Source organism: Chiloscyllium punctatum, unplaced genomic scaffold (assembly GCF_047496795.1).
Source record: "Chiloscyllium punctatum isolate Juve2018m unplaced genomic scaffold, sChiPun1.3 scaffold_198, whole genome shotgun sequence".
Lineage (NCBI taxonomy): Eukaryota > Metazoa > Chordata > Chondrichthyes > Orectolobiformes > Hemiscylliidae > Chiloscyllium > Chiloscyllium punctatum.
In genome coordinates this window covers 229,168-243,027 of record NW_027309932.1, presented here as the reverse complement: position 1 = coordinate 243,027, position 13,860 = coordinate 229,168, and the positions used below count along the sequence as shown (strand labels likewise).

At 34.7% G+C, this 13,860-nt stretch overlaps 1 long non-coding RNA gene across 1 annotated transcript in view; it reads left to right on the top strand.

The window, feature by feature from the left end:
• Positions 1–6,789, top strand: part of LOC140471904 (uncharacterized) — a 65,057-nt gene extending 58,268 nt beyond the window's left edge. Inside the window, exon 9 of the long non-coding RNA XR_011957255.1 lies at positions 6,769–6,789. This is a non-coding gene — a long non-coding RNA (uncharacterized lncRNA). The remainder of the gene's footprint in view (positions 1–6,768) is intronic.
• The last annotated feature ends 7,071 nt before the right edge of the window (positions 6,790–13,860 follow it).

The window sequence follows — 13,860 nt, the reverse complement described above, 5'->3', positions numbered from 1 at the left end:
TGGGGTTTGGTAATCCCCTGTGGTCGTTACACACCTCAGGCTTCCTCTCTGTATGATCCTCTATATTACCCTTGGTTCCCTGAGACACCAAGGTTATTTTAGCCCATTCAGCCTGTCCCCTCCCCCAGTGTGTCCCTGTAATATCTGTAAATGCCTGGCGCCATGGATCAGCTGTACTCTGGGGGGAACCGGCTCACACCCCATCCTCTCATTGCAGGTACAGTTTCTGCTGTACACTTCAGGGCATCTTGGGCCGAGGGAGGGTCCGTACATCACCTTCGGTGAGACTGTGTACCTCTACTAATTCATCCATATTGTCCCAATAAGGCCCACTATTACCATTTCTCTATCAGGCCGGGTGTTCATTCACCAACATCTGTCGTTCAGTGGGTGAACGGTTCAGGTTTGGTTTCTGTCAGTTCCCTTTGTTGCTCCCTACTGTCTGTCCAAGTTTGAGCTTTGATGCCCAGTGGTGCCATAGACAGGGCCTTCTGGACCTTACAGGGCGGTGGGTCATCCCACCCATCGCCGTCCCTCTGTCCATACGTGGGTGCTTTGTCATCTAACCCGTTCCAGTCAGTGTCACCATCCTCTCTGCCTTCTGAGGAGAACGGGGCACTAGGTACCTCCCCCACTGTAACTACCACCTGGCCCTTTGGCTTTAAGGCCTCACGTCTGAGAGTCACCACCTTCACTTATTCCTGTTTCCCATAATAATGTAACACATCCTGTCATTCCTGGATTCAAACAGAACAAAATGTGAATTTGGTTTTACTTGAAATATTAATAATTTGACATTCACTTTACATATTTATAGAGGTGAAAATTCTACTGTGATTATTTAAGTGAATTTAACGTGATCATACAATGAAAATAACTGATAATCAACGACAATGAATGAACTGAATGATAAGTGATTATTTGTACAAGTTCTTGCAATGAAAATTCAATTTTATTTAATGCTTGTCACCCATTACACCATGGGCATTGTTATTAGGGAATAAAGTAATGGAAGGATATCAGAGAAAATAAATAGACTTTAATTTTAGCTTCACTGCAATAATGAACCAAAACAATATTTGGAAATATGGTTAAACTACATAACAAAGTTTCTAGTGTCATTATTGACATGAAAACTATTTTAGTTTGCAAGTTGTTTTGTACTAAGAATTGTGATTTGGAATACACCACTTAAAATACATTTTGAAGAGAATAATCAGATACATTTTTGGAGGAAATTAGGAATGGAAATAAATATATATTCATTGATATTAATAGTTTTAAAATGTTGAGAAGTTGACTGGGATTATTTTAATTGAGAGGCTGCATGATTATAAAGACTAATTCACCATTTTCATTGCATTGTTGGTTTCACTAGAATCTGTTGTGAAGCTCTTGTTGTGTGCAATGGACTGTCACTAATAGCTTAATTAACCTGCAAGTCTCAGATCAGGTTTCCTTTGTCTGTAAGTCAGTCTGTAAGTGAGCAACACACCTGCTTTTGTGGGGGGAAATAAGTGGCAGATCACACTGAGAATGGTTTCTAGCACGCACCATCAGCAGGAAAGGGTTTTTTCTAAAGAATTCCAATCTCTATCTACAAATCTGTTTTATCAGTTTGTGGAGGATTCAGCCGCTTTGTTCAGAGCTGTTTTTATACAAGCAGTTGGTTCATTCTGTCTTTGCCAAGAATGTTGTTTACTTTTCCCTTTTACTGTGATTCTGCAGGTTCGCACATTCTGTGAGTCAATAATGTTCAGTGACTGAACATTGATTGATTTTGTCTCTAACAGAGCAGTGATCTTGTTTTCAGCTAACTATTCACTTTCCATTTCCTGGTTGTGTTGAATGTTCCAGAACCAGACTCTGAGCAAGGTTTCCATTCACTTGTGCTGGATTCACTGACAGCCACATGGTCAGTCAGTTTCAGCAGTTTGAATTCAATAATCATCTAGAGTTATGAGTCTATTGATGAAATTATTCTCGATTGTCAGGAAAAACCCATCTCGGTCACTGATGTCCTTTAGGGAATGAAGCTGCCATCCTTACCTGATCTAGTCTACATGTGACCCCTGACCCACAGCAATGTGGTTGACTCTTTCCTGCCCTCTGGGTAATAAATGCTGCCCATAACCAGTGGCACCGACATCCAGTGAATGAATTTTCAACAAATCTCTTAGTCCTTTGTCATGTGAGAAAGAAGCAGAAGGTGACCTTTCAGCCCCTCAAGTCCACTCCATCATTCAATAAGGCCAGGCCTGATCTGTTAGTGATTTGTGTTCCATCTTCTCCCAACATCCCTTAACAAGAACCTATCAACCTGTGTCTTAAAAATATTCATTGAGCCCACCTTCTGGGGCAGAGAGTTCCAAAGTTGCACAGCCCTCTGAGAGGAAATAAATCTCCTCATCTCTGTCCTGAAAGGATGAATCTAATTTTAAAGTAGTTCTCTCGAGTTCACGTCTGACCCACAAGAGGAAACATCCTTTCCACATCCTCCTTAACAAACCATTCAGGATCTTAGACACTTCAGTCATGTCACCCCTCACTCTCCCAAACTCCGGCTGAAACAAATCCAGCCTGTCCAACCGATCCACATTTTATTACTGTCACGCCGGGTTGAAATGTTGTGTTGTGTTTATTATGCAGTGAATGTGTTGTTCCACTGTGTGGGGTCTAAGAGTCAACGTGAGCCATACTAGCTTTCCTGTCTCACTGTGTTACATATATCTTACATCACTGTGGTGATCCAATCCCTCCCTACCTCATATAACCAAAAAGAATGGCAGAGAGAGATCAAGAAAAGTTGTTCAAAAATTTGTTGTTGCCGAAAAGGTACTTGGTCTGTTTGTAGAGATTGCATTGTAATTGAAGTAACTAGTTAATGAAAAGTTACTGACAAAATATTTTAAGCGGAGTTGCTGCTGGTGATGGAAATGCTGTGGTTGGTATAAGAGAGGGCTGGGGGGAATACTGTACTGATGAGAAAGTTGAGCAAGGTAACCTTTTATCTTTGTGAATTAGAAGAGGCAGAGATTGCAGCTAGGACAGTGTTGGAGCTGTTTTGATCTTGCAGACATTATTTTAATATTTATTTGATGTGATTTGCTTGTCACTGACTGGGCCCAGCATTTATTTCCCATCCCTAGTTACCCTTGAGAAATTGGTGCTGAGCTGTCTTCTTGAACTGCTGCAGTCTACCTGCTGTGGGTTGACCCACAATACCATTGGCGTGGGGATTTCCAGGACATTTTCCCACCAACAGTGAAGGAATGGTGATATATTCCCAAGTCAGGGTGGGTTAGTACCTTCGAGGGGAACTTGAAGGTAGTTGTATTTCCATCTAGCTGCTGCCTTTGTCCTTCGAGATGGAAGTGGCCAGGTGTTCCTTGAGTGTTGTTAGGGCGGCACTAATCCAGGCAAGTGGGGAGTATTCCATCACGCTCCTGACTTGTGCCTGGTAGCTGTTGGGCAGGCTTTCAGGAGCCAGGAGTTGAATTACTCTTGTAGCCACTGTGTTTGTGTGGTGAGACCAATTCAGTTTCTGATCAATGATTATCCCCAGGATAATGTTGATAGTGGGTGTTCAGTGATGGTCACAGCATTGAATGTCAAGTGATAGTGGTTAGGTCGTTTCTTATACGTGATGGTCGCAGCCTGCATTTGTGTGGGATCTATGTTACTTGCCCCTTGTCAACCCAAACCTGGATATTGTCCAGATCTTGTTGTTCTTGGGGTTGGACTGCTTCAGTACCTGAGGAGTTAATTGGTTCACAATGTTCAATAATTACAAAATTATGCAAATTCCTTTTTCTATCAAATGTCATGGACTGTATCTTGTGGTCACTCTGATATTAACTTTCGTTATCTCCTTATTTTCTTCCTAATTCAAACACAAATGTTTGAACATCGATCAGGATAAAATTAAATAATTTAAAAACATACGTTTCTACATGTAAACTAATTGAATGAAATACATTCCTTCTGTATTGTCTGCATTTTGAGCAAAAGTCATTTCTTTTCAATAATTACTGAATGGCTCATTCATTGTCCTCAATCCATCAATCCAGCTGTTATATTTTAGTCTTCAGTTTACCGATCTTAATGGTGTCTAATCAACATCAGAGCAAAGTGCTTTTAAAATGTTGAGTCAACTTATTTGTTCTGATTACAACATTTATTATGAATTCATTATCCTTATAATAATTACAGAATAATTTGTTTGTCTTTCTAACATGTATAGTCAGATCCATATTTTAATTTAATCCATTGTTTCATTTAATCCATTGTAACAATACTATTGTTTTCAGGTCAAGTATTCCACAATGGAATCAATGATTTTGCATCCAACATGCTTCGAAAACTGACTTTTGCTCTTTGAATAATCACAGTAATCTCAGCCTTATAAATTCAGAGAACTGTAATTACTTTTCACTGCAATGATTGCTGTTCATGTCTACACATTGCACAGTCACATAGCAACATTAAATATCTCCTTCTTTGAAGTGCACTGATACATTTTCAAAAATCTATGTGTTGCTAATGTGTAACTATTGTTCAGTTCAGTAAGGGGTATAAATGTGCAATAATAGCTCAGTACGTGAACTGATGTGAATATATTGCAGTGTACAAACTCACAATCATTGTGAAAATCAATTTTTATTTTAACCATGGAAACACAGTTGAATTAATTCAATTATATTTCACTTTAGTGCTCGCATTCATTGTATTTCTAATCACAATAAGAGTGAACTATTTCATATGACACAATTATTTAAAATTCATGTCACTTTTTTATGGACACAAAATAGAATTAATACCCGTTTTTGCTTTCCTTTACCTTTCACAGTCAAGTTTGAATTGTAGAAAGTTAGACTGATACAGCACGGAAACAGGCCATTCAGCCCAACTTGGCATTCCGGCCAGGTTTCCGAAACTAAACTAGTCCCATTTTCCTGTGTTTGTCCCATATCCCTCTGGATGTTTTCTATCCATGTAACTGTCCTACAGTCTTTTAGATGTTGTAATTGTACCAGCCGCTGCCTTTCCTCTCACAGCTCATCTCAATATGCCAAACACACGTTGTGAAAAGAGCTGCCCCTCGGATCCCTTTTAAAACTTTCCCCCTCACCTTAATAACATTTATACTTTAATCAGTGACCTGAAACAAATAAATTCAAGATATTGTGACCATTATAATCAACAACAGATACAAGTTGAGAAAATGTTGGATTGAAAAATAATTCAATTGACACTTCGATATTTTCTAATCAACTCTAAGGTGCTTTGACACATCTCTGTTTAAGGTAGGAATTGAACACCTGCCTCCTGGTCTATTAGTACAGACATTATCAGAGCCCTCCATAATGTGCCCATGCAGGAAGGGCAGTACTATAATCACATACTTATTGTGGTTACTCTCAGGGAAATCTGCTCAGATATTTATCGTGATAATTGGACTAGGATTGTATTAGACAGCTCCAGTGTGTAAAGGATAAAAAGAATTACTAATTTCTAATAATGATGGAACGAAGCGACAATGATCTTAAATAAATATAAGTCTCATGATAATCAAATAATTCAATATGTTTGAAGCAGTTATTCATATACATAAATTAACATTGACCTGCTTTGTAACGCACTTGAATTGGAAATAAAGCATTCGCCATTCAACGTGACTACTCAGCGAAAGACAACTTTCCTCAGTTTCACAAAATTGTGATTTCTAAGAATTCAAGATTTATTGTAAAAGAATAGATCAAACATTTGTTAATTCAGGTTTGTGTACACAAGAAACACGTGGAATTAAAATAATGTTTAATGTGAAAAATAGCTCTTTTGTAATAATCAGAAATATAGAAATGTTAGCATTGAAGTGAAATACAATCAGTACAAAAACGCAAAAAACTGTGGATACTGGAACTCAGAAACAAAATCAGTAATTGCTTGAAACCAACTCAGCAGGTCTGGCAGCATCTGTGGGAAGCATTCAGTGTTAATACTTTGGGTCCAGTGACCCTTCCACAGAATGTATTTTTGCTCAAAGCCAATTCAATCCAACTGAGCTTCCACACTGAAAATTATTTTGCTAAGATTATGAGATTGTAGAGTTCAATATTGTTTGTCAGTTGATGTATTGAGCCATTGTTCCACATCGACAGCTGGATATATTGCATTCAAACAATGATTACCAGTTAGACATTAGCAATAATTAGTTTTAAAATTGCTGAAACCAAATTTAAGGTTGATAAGAAAATCCTTATTGCAATGTAATTGTGCAGTATATCGGAAAAAACTGAAATATTGAAGTGAAAAATAATTAGCCATCTCTTAATTGATAAGGCTGATTAATAATCTTTCCATTAATATTAGAATTCAGATGAAAGAGAATGAGATAGTTACTATGAGTGTTGGGTGATAAAACTTTGGTTGATTGCAGGTGTGTTGACCTGAAAAGAATGTTAATATTTCATTGTGATACTGGCACTAAAAATAATGGATTCAACTAAAATGTGAATCTCATGATGGTGTGAGAATTGAAATGACAATTAAATAATAATTAATGTTAGAACTCAACACTTAAAATGATTCAATATATTAAAAGCAGTTTGTACTGGATATTCATTAAGATCAGTAAATTGAGAATTAAAATATTGGATTAATTATCACAACTTCAGAGATTATTCATCAGAATTGTTTTGACATTTAAAAAAACCTCATTTATTCAATAATTCTGCATTTCCCTCATTTTCTGTCTTTTTTCCACAGGGATCTGTACTGGAACCCTTCTGGTTATGATACAAATATATAGAAGAGACATGAATTAAAATCTAATTGGGTGAGTTAATAAGCTTGCAGATGATGCAAAGTTCAGTGCAGTTGTGAATAATGTAGAAGGTTGTCAAACAATGCAGCAGGAAAAAGATAAACTTCAGATATGGGAAGAGAAATTAAAGGTAAAGTTTAATCCATACAAGTGTGAGGTGTCTCACTTTGGGACCTCAAATATTAAGAAAAAGTAGATAGTTAAGGGCAGGACCCTGAACAGCTTTGTTGTTCAAAGGGATGTCGGCATTCAAGACCATGGCTCCCTGAAAGTGTCCATGCAAGTAGATAGGGTGGTAAGGAAGGCAAATGGCATGCTTGCCTTTATTGGTCAGGGAACTGATTACAAGAGTCAGGATATCATTTTGCAACTTTGTAAGATTTTGGTTAAGGCATACTTAAAGTATTGTATTCACTTCTGTTTGCCACATTACAGGAAGGGTATAGAGGCTTTGGAGATGGCACAGAGGGTGTTTACCAGAATGCTGCCTGGATTTGGAGAGGCTGCTTTTTTGTGGCTTGGGCAAGAATTGATTGAAGTCTATACAATCATGAGATACATAGGTAGGGTTGTCAGTCAGGAAGTTTCTTCCCAGAGTTGAAACGTCAAAACTATGAGGCATGCATTTAAGGCCGGGGGGTGGGGGAGTTCAAGGGGCATGTGAGGGGCAATTATTTTTTACACAGGGAGTGGTAGGTTTCTGGAATGAACTTCAAGCGTTGGTGGTGGAGGCAGATACATTGAGGCTATTTAATGTTCATTTGGATAATTTGGATGGATATGGACCAAGGATAGGCAGAAGGGATGAGTTCTTTTGCATTATATTCAGCACAACATTATGGGCCAAAGGACCATTCCTATGCTGCACAGATCTTTCAGAGAAAACTAATATCTCACTCATATGACATTTAATCTAATCAATATTTAGCCACCGGTATCAGAAATAGGAAGAAAATAAGTAGAGAATGAACATGACTATAATCTAAAGATAGAGTCAATGACATTTACAGAGGTATTTTTTTGATTTTTTTTAAATTATAAGATTAATAACTTTGGAGATGTGTTGAAAATGTTTGCAGTAACTGATGTGCTGAGCCAAAATTACCCTTCTTAATCTGAAGATTGGACTAGAAATCTGTTAGAAAACTTGAAAATATTCAGTAAGGTGTGATGCACATCATAATTTAATCCATTGATTATTACTGCCAATACTACAATAAAAAATTTAGCTCTACACCAAAAAGCATCGATTTTCCATCCCATGCTTATTGGAAATATTGGAATACTACCAATTTCAACAATCAAAGTAATCACAGCCTCATCGATTAAGAGATATCTAAAGATATTTCACCAATAATTACTGTTTATTTCGACACATGCTCGTTCAAACTGCAATGTGAAGTTTCTCATTAATATTCAGTTCACTGACAGCATATTAATAATTTAGTTATTGCTAATATCTAACCATTGATCAATCCAGTCAGGGAAAGAAAAGTGGAAATATGGCTCAGTACATCAACTGATGGAAAGATATTACAGTGTTCACTCTTTCAATTATTGTGAATATCGATGTATATTTTGATTTGATTTGATTATATTTTTCTTCAAAGCAAAGATTTATTGTATTTCTGATCACAGTAAGATTTCAATATTTTAAAGATAAAATATTATTTAAATTTGTGACATTTTTGTAAAAAAAATAGAATTTACAGGTGTTTGCTCTTTCCTTTATCAATCAGAATACATTTGGAATTGTTGCAAGTTATATATTTGTGGAAGGAAGAGAAGATGTCTGCAGCTGAATAGTCACAGTGAATGACCTTTTCTTCCGATTCCGTCCGACTGCTAAACATTCTCATTATCTTTTTCTTTATAAGAAAAACTGCTTTAAACGTATTCAGCAGTTGTATTTTTTATGAATTTACAATAAGCTCATGATATGTCGATTTATCTTTCTTCCAATTATTCTGATATTAATTTGTAAGTAAGAACCTATGTGCTTAATACCATTATTATTGTGAATTACTATTTCATTCTCAGTCCATTACACAGAAACAGTATAATTAATTCCCAGCCCAATTATCGGAATGAACACTGGTTAGTTTTCATTTGAGTAATCCCAATTGATTATAATCCCACCCTTCCTTGTTGGGACGATAATGAAAGGCTCTTGTGTATCTCTAGTAGTGTCTCTCCTAAGAGACCAGATCACCTGATGCAGAGCCATAGCCTGGAAAGCTAGTGCTTCCAAATAAACCTGTTGGACTATAACCTGGTGTCATGTGATTTTTAACTTTGTCCATCCTAGTCCAATACTGAGATCTGCAAATTATTGTTGCACAAAGGAATTCTCATAATTTGTAATAGAAAATATGACTTTAATTAAGATCTTTAACACACGATTATTAATCCCTTCCTATATTCATAAAATATAATTGTAAATTGAAAAGAAATGCTCACTGAACACGGCACACACAAACACACAAATGTCTTCCTGGTCATCTAATTACTGTTCCAGAGAAAAACCTGAGTAAGTATCTTATTGTTTCTGAGAACAGGAACCACAATAAACATTTGGTGAGTAGTTCCATCCAATAAATGCACTTGATTTCTTACATATCACTTCAGTAATTGCACATGAAATATTTCGCTAAAACCAATAACAATGCTTTATTACAAATGACCAAGGACACTAACGTCAGCATACATAGCAGATTTCCAATCCAGTTGAAGTATTGCAAAATAAAATAATGTATTTTGGTTTAGTACAATCTGTAGGTGAAAACATTTTGAGCTTGCATCTTAAAAATCTTTATCTGCTTATTCAGAGAAAATAATGAAAGATGGCACTGTAAATTTATTTTGACTTTCACTCACGAAAATACTCATGTGAATTGCTTCTCATTTTCTTCCTAGTTCTGATACAAATGTCGAAATATTTACGATAATAAAACTTTAGGAATAATAAGAGTGTTCTTTACAAGAACGACATGAAGATGTTCAAAGTCCTCGAATTACTGTTGAGTAGAATACCCTTCATAAGGGTCTTATTGTCTCGTGCAGATGATTTTTGTGACTGATGACTGATGCGTTTTCAAATCATGTGCACTGCAGAAGGAATTTTTTAATTTTCAATTTGTTATGATCAAAAAAAACTGCTTTGAACATGTTGATTTACTTTTTTTTAGTCCAAAGTTATTTATCAATGTACAATCATCACAAAATTATGGAAGGTCCCTGTATCTTACATTCACTGTCATACGCACTTTCACTATCTACTTATTAATTTCCTACTTCTGTCAGGAATGTCTAAACATTGGTCATGAACAAAAGTATATAAATTAAAAGTACGTCTCAAGAAGCAAACCAATGGATGGTAACATGTCATTCTTGTCATTCTGCATGTTTGACCCAAAAACAATTCTGCTGAATGATAACTGAATGGCTCATTTTTGTGAATCCATAAAGCTAGCTATTATATTTTATTCCTCAGTTTATCGATCTTAATGAATATCCAATAATCATCACTTTTAGAATATTAAATCAATTTATTTTTTCAGATTATAATGTTATTTTTCCAGTCACTGCCATTACAATAATTGCACAATTATTGGAGTTAATCTTTCTAACAAATATAGTGAGAATCGCATTTTAATTGCATCAATTGTTTCTGAGTACGAACACGACAATATACAAATCAATTTACTGTTCAGGTGAATGATCCCATAATGGAACCAATGACTTCCCATTCAATTCCTCATTGTAAATATTTGATGATTGCTCATTTGAATGATCACGGTAATCTCAGCCTGAAGCGTTCAGAGAACTGTAATTACTTTTCATTAGAATAATTCCTGGTCGTTTCTCCACATTGTTCAGTGAAATAATCAACTATGATTTCTCAGTATTCTTAAATTAACTGATAGAATTTTGACAATCCAATTGCTGCTATTATCTAATCATTGTTCAATATAGTTCAGGGTATATCTGTGGAATTATGGCTCATGCATGAAATAATGTAAAGATTTGCAGTGTGTGTTGTAAATATCAATTTTTATTTTAACCCTAGCAAAAGTTGAATTGATTTAATTATGTTTCGCTTACATGATAACATTTACTGTATTTATAAACACAATACAAGTTAATCATTTTTCATGGAACAAAATCATTTAAAATTCTTGTGACGTTTTGAAGTACAACAAAAGATATTTGCATCTCTATTGTCTCATGAAATAGTCACAGTACATTTTGAACTTTGGGAATTTGAACATTTCTGGAAAGAAGAGAAGTTGTCTTCAGATGAATAGTCGCATTGTGTGACTAATTCATTTATTTTCCTATTCATTTATGTTGCAAAAGCATTTTAATTTTCTTTTTATTCTGTGAAAACTTGCTTTGAACATATGGAACTATTTTATTGATTTTTGTTCATCAGTGTACAATGATCAAATGATTAGGCATTTTTTCCTATTATGGATCTTCATGAGATTCATATTTAATTAAAGTCATTACTGCTTTGTTACATCATTACTGTAAATACTAATTCATTTTGTCAGTTCATTACACACAGGAAATATGTAATTAATTCCCATACAAATTATTACCATAAACATCTGATTCGTTTTCATTTGTGTTGCCACAGTAAGCATGTGACTATGGTCCTACCCTTCCGGGGTGGGAACCTTATGAAAGGTCCTTGTGGAGCTCTGACAGTGTCTCTACGACAAGATCAGGAGGAATGATTTCAATTCCCACCATCAGCAGAGATGTGTCAGAGCAGCTCCAAATATTCATGAGAAAATACGTGAGCATAAATTGAACTACTTTTCAAAACAACATGAAATATACTTCAATCTGCTGTGCATTTCAATCATCACTATATCTATTACTTATTTTCTTCAGGTCACTGATAAAACGATGCATCTAATTCTGCTGGTTCGACATTCCTTGAAAAAGTAATTGAGAATGTTGAAATCTTAAAGTTGGAAGAGTCTAAGAAATGATACTCACTGACTTTTTTTTCTGTTTGAAAGAACCTAGTTCAGACATTTCAAGCACATAAATCCTTATGCTCCAGTGTTATAAAGATGAAAAAATAAACAGTCGAAATTACTCTTAAGCAAAATAACCAAATGCAACTTCATATTATTCATTGGTCAGTTGATCACCTACAATTGTAACTAAATATTGCAATTCATCTAAATATTGTTATGTGCTTTGAACAAATTAAATTTCTTATTACTATTCATTCTTGAATTGTCAGGAATATGTTTTTATTTTCCATCCATGTATTCATAATTCATAAGATTGATATGCTTTCAAAATATCGATGTGCTCATTTGAACATTTAATTTGTCTCTCTCTCACTTATCTCACTTCGTGCATGATAGCTTCAATGCATTTTGCTAATTAACTCTACGAAACTTAAAAATGTTGTTGACTTTGCTTCTTTTGTACCCAAGAAAACCATTATCCGTACACTAGCTCAAATAACACTAAATTTTAATTTATTGAAAAGACTACACTGGTGGAAGAAGAACAATTCTTCATCTCAAATATCACATTAAATGACACTTTTTCAAATCATGTGACCTCTAAAATGATTTGTATTTTAATTTCATTTTAAGAAAAAAAACCTGCTTTGGAAATGTTAGAATCTGTTTCTTTTACTTCCAGCATGAGTTGTCAATGAACAATAATCACGTAATTATCAGTCATTTTGTGCAAAATAATTTTCTATACCAAATGTCATTTACTCGACCTTTTGTTCACAATTGTACTCACTTTCCCGGTTTAATTATTTTCTTCCTTATTCTGACATAGATATCTAAACATTTATTATGATAATTATTTTTTAAAAATCACTCAACAAAAAAAAACCCAATGTTGAACAGTCTCAGTTGTTGCTGAGCTATTTTTTAGAATTATTAAAGCGACTTTTTACATATTAATTTTCTGTTTATCAATCTTGATTATTACACAATCGACATCAGAGCAAAGTGCTTTCAAAATATTAAATTAATTTATCTATCAATATTCTAGAAACAATTAACAATTACAATAATTACACAGCACTTTGTGCTTGTTATGAAGTCTAAGTTAATGTGTTTTTAATATTTTCCATATTTCTTATTGTGAATGCTACAATATAAAAACCTGTTTGGTTCGGCCAATACACCCAGAAAAGACCAATAACTGCCCTTGCAACATCCTTTGTAAATATCTGACTTTTGCTCATTTGAAAGATCACAGTCATCTCAGGCATTGATATTCAGAGAACACCAGTTACTTTACACTGCAATATTACTCTTCATTTCTGCACATTACTCAGTGGAATATAAGATGAGATACCGCATTATTCTTAAATTCATTAATAGTAGTTTTAAAATCAATTTGTTGCTAATATCGAATAATTGTTCAATTTGGCAAAGGATGTAAATGTGGAATTATGGTTCCATATATTAACTATTGCAAGGACTTAGCAATGTACAATCTCTCAATCATTGTGAATATTGCTTTTCATTTTAAACTTGGAAACACTTTTGAAATGATTTGATTGTAATACACTTCAATGTTAACATTTATTGTGCTTCTAATCACAATAATAGTTGAATACTTTTTTGTGCAAAATTATTTAAATTCGGATGAATTTTTTTGAAGTATACAAAAAAAGGACTGACATCTTTCTTGCTTCATTAAACACTCACGGGAAATGGTGGCTTCTTAGAAATCAGACATTTTCAGAAAGAATGAAGGTTGTCTTCAGCCGAATAGTCCCATTGACTGACCAATTCATCATTTTGTTCCAATTTACAAAAAAGAATATTGCATTTCATAAAATGAGAAACTATTATGAACATGTAGAATTATTATCCTTCATAATGAACGTTGTGCAGCTCTGATAGTGTCTCTGTTACCAGACCAGGAGGTACAGTTTCAATTCCCACCTTGTACAGAGTTGTTCCAAAGCAACTCTGAATATTGATTAGAAAATATCCAAGAATCAATTGAATTGCCTTTCAATTCAATATTAG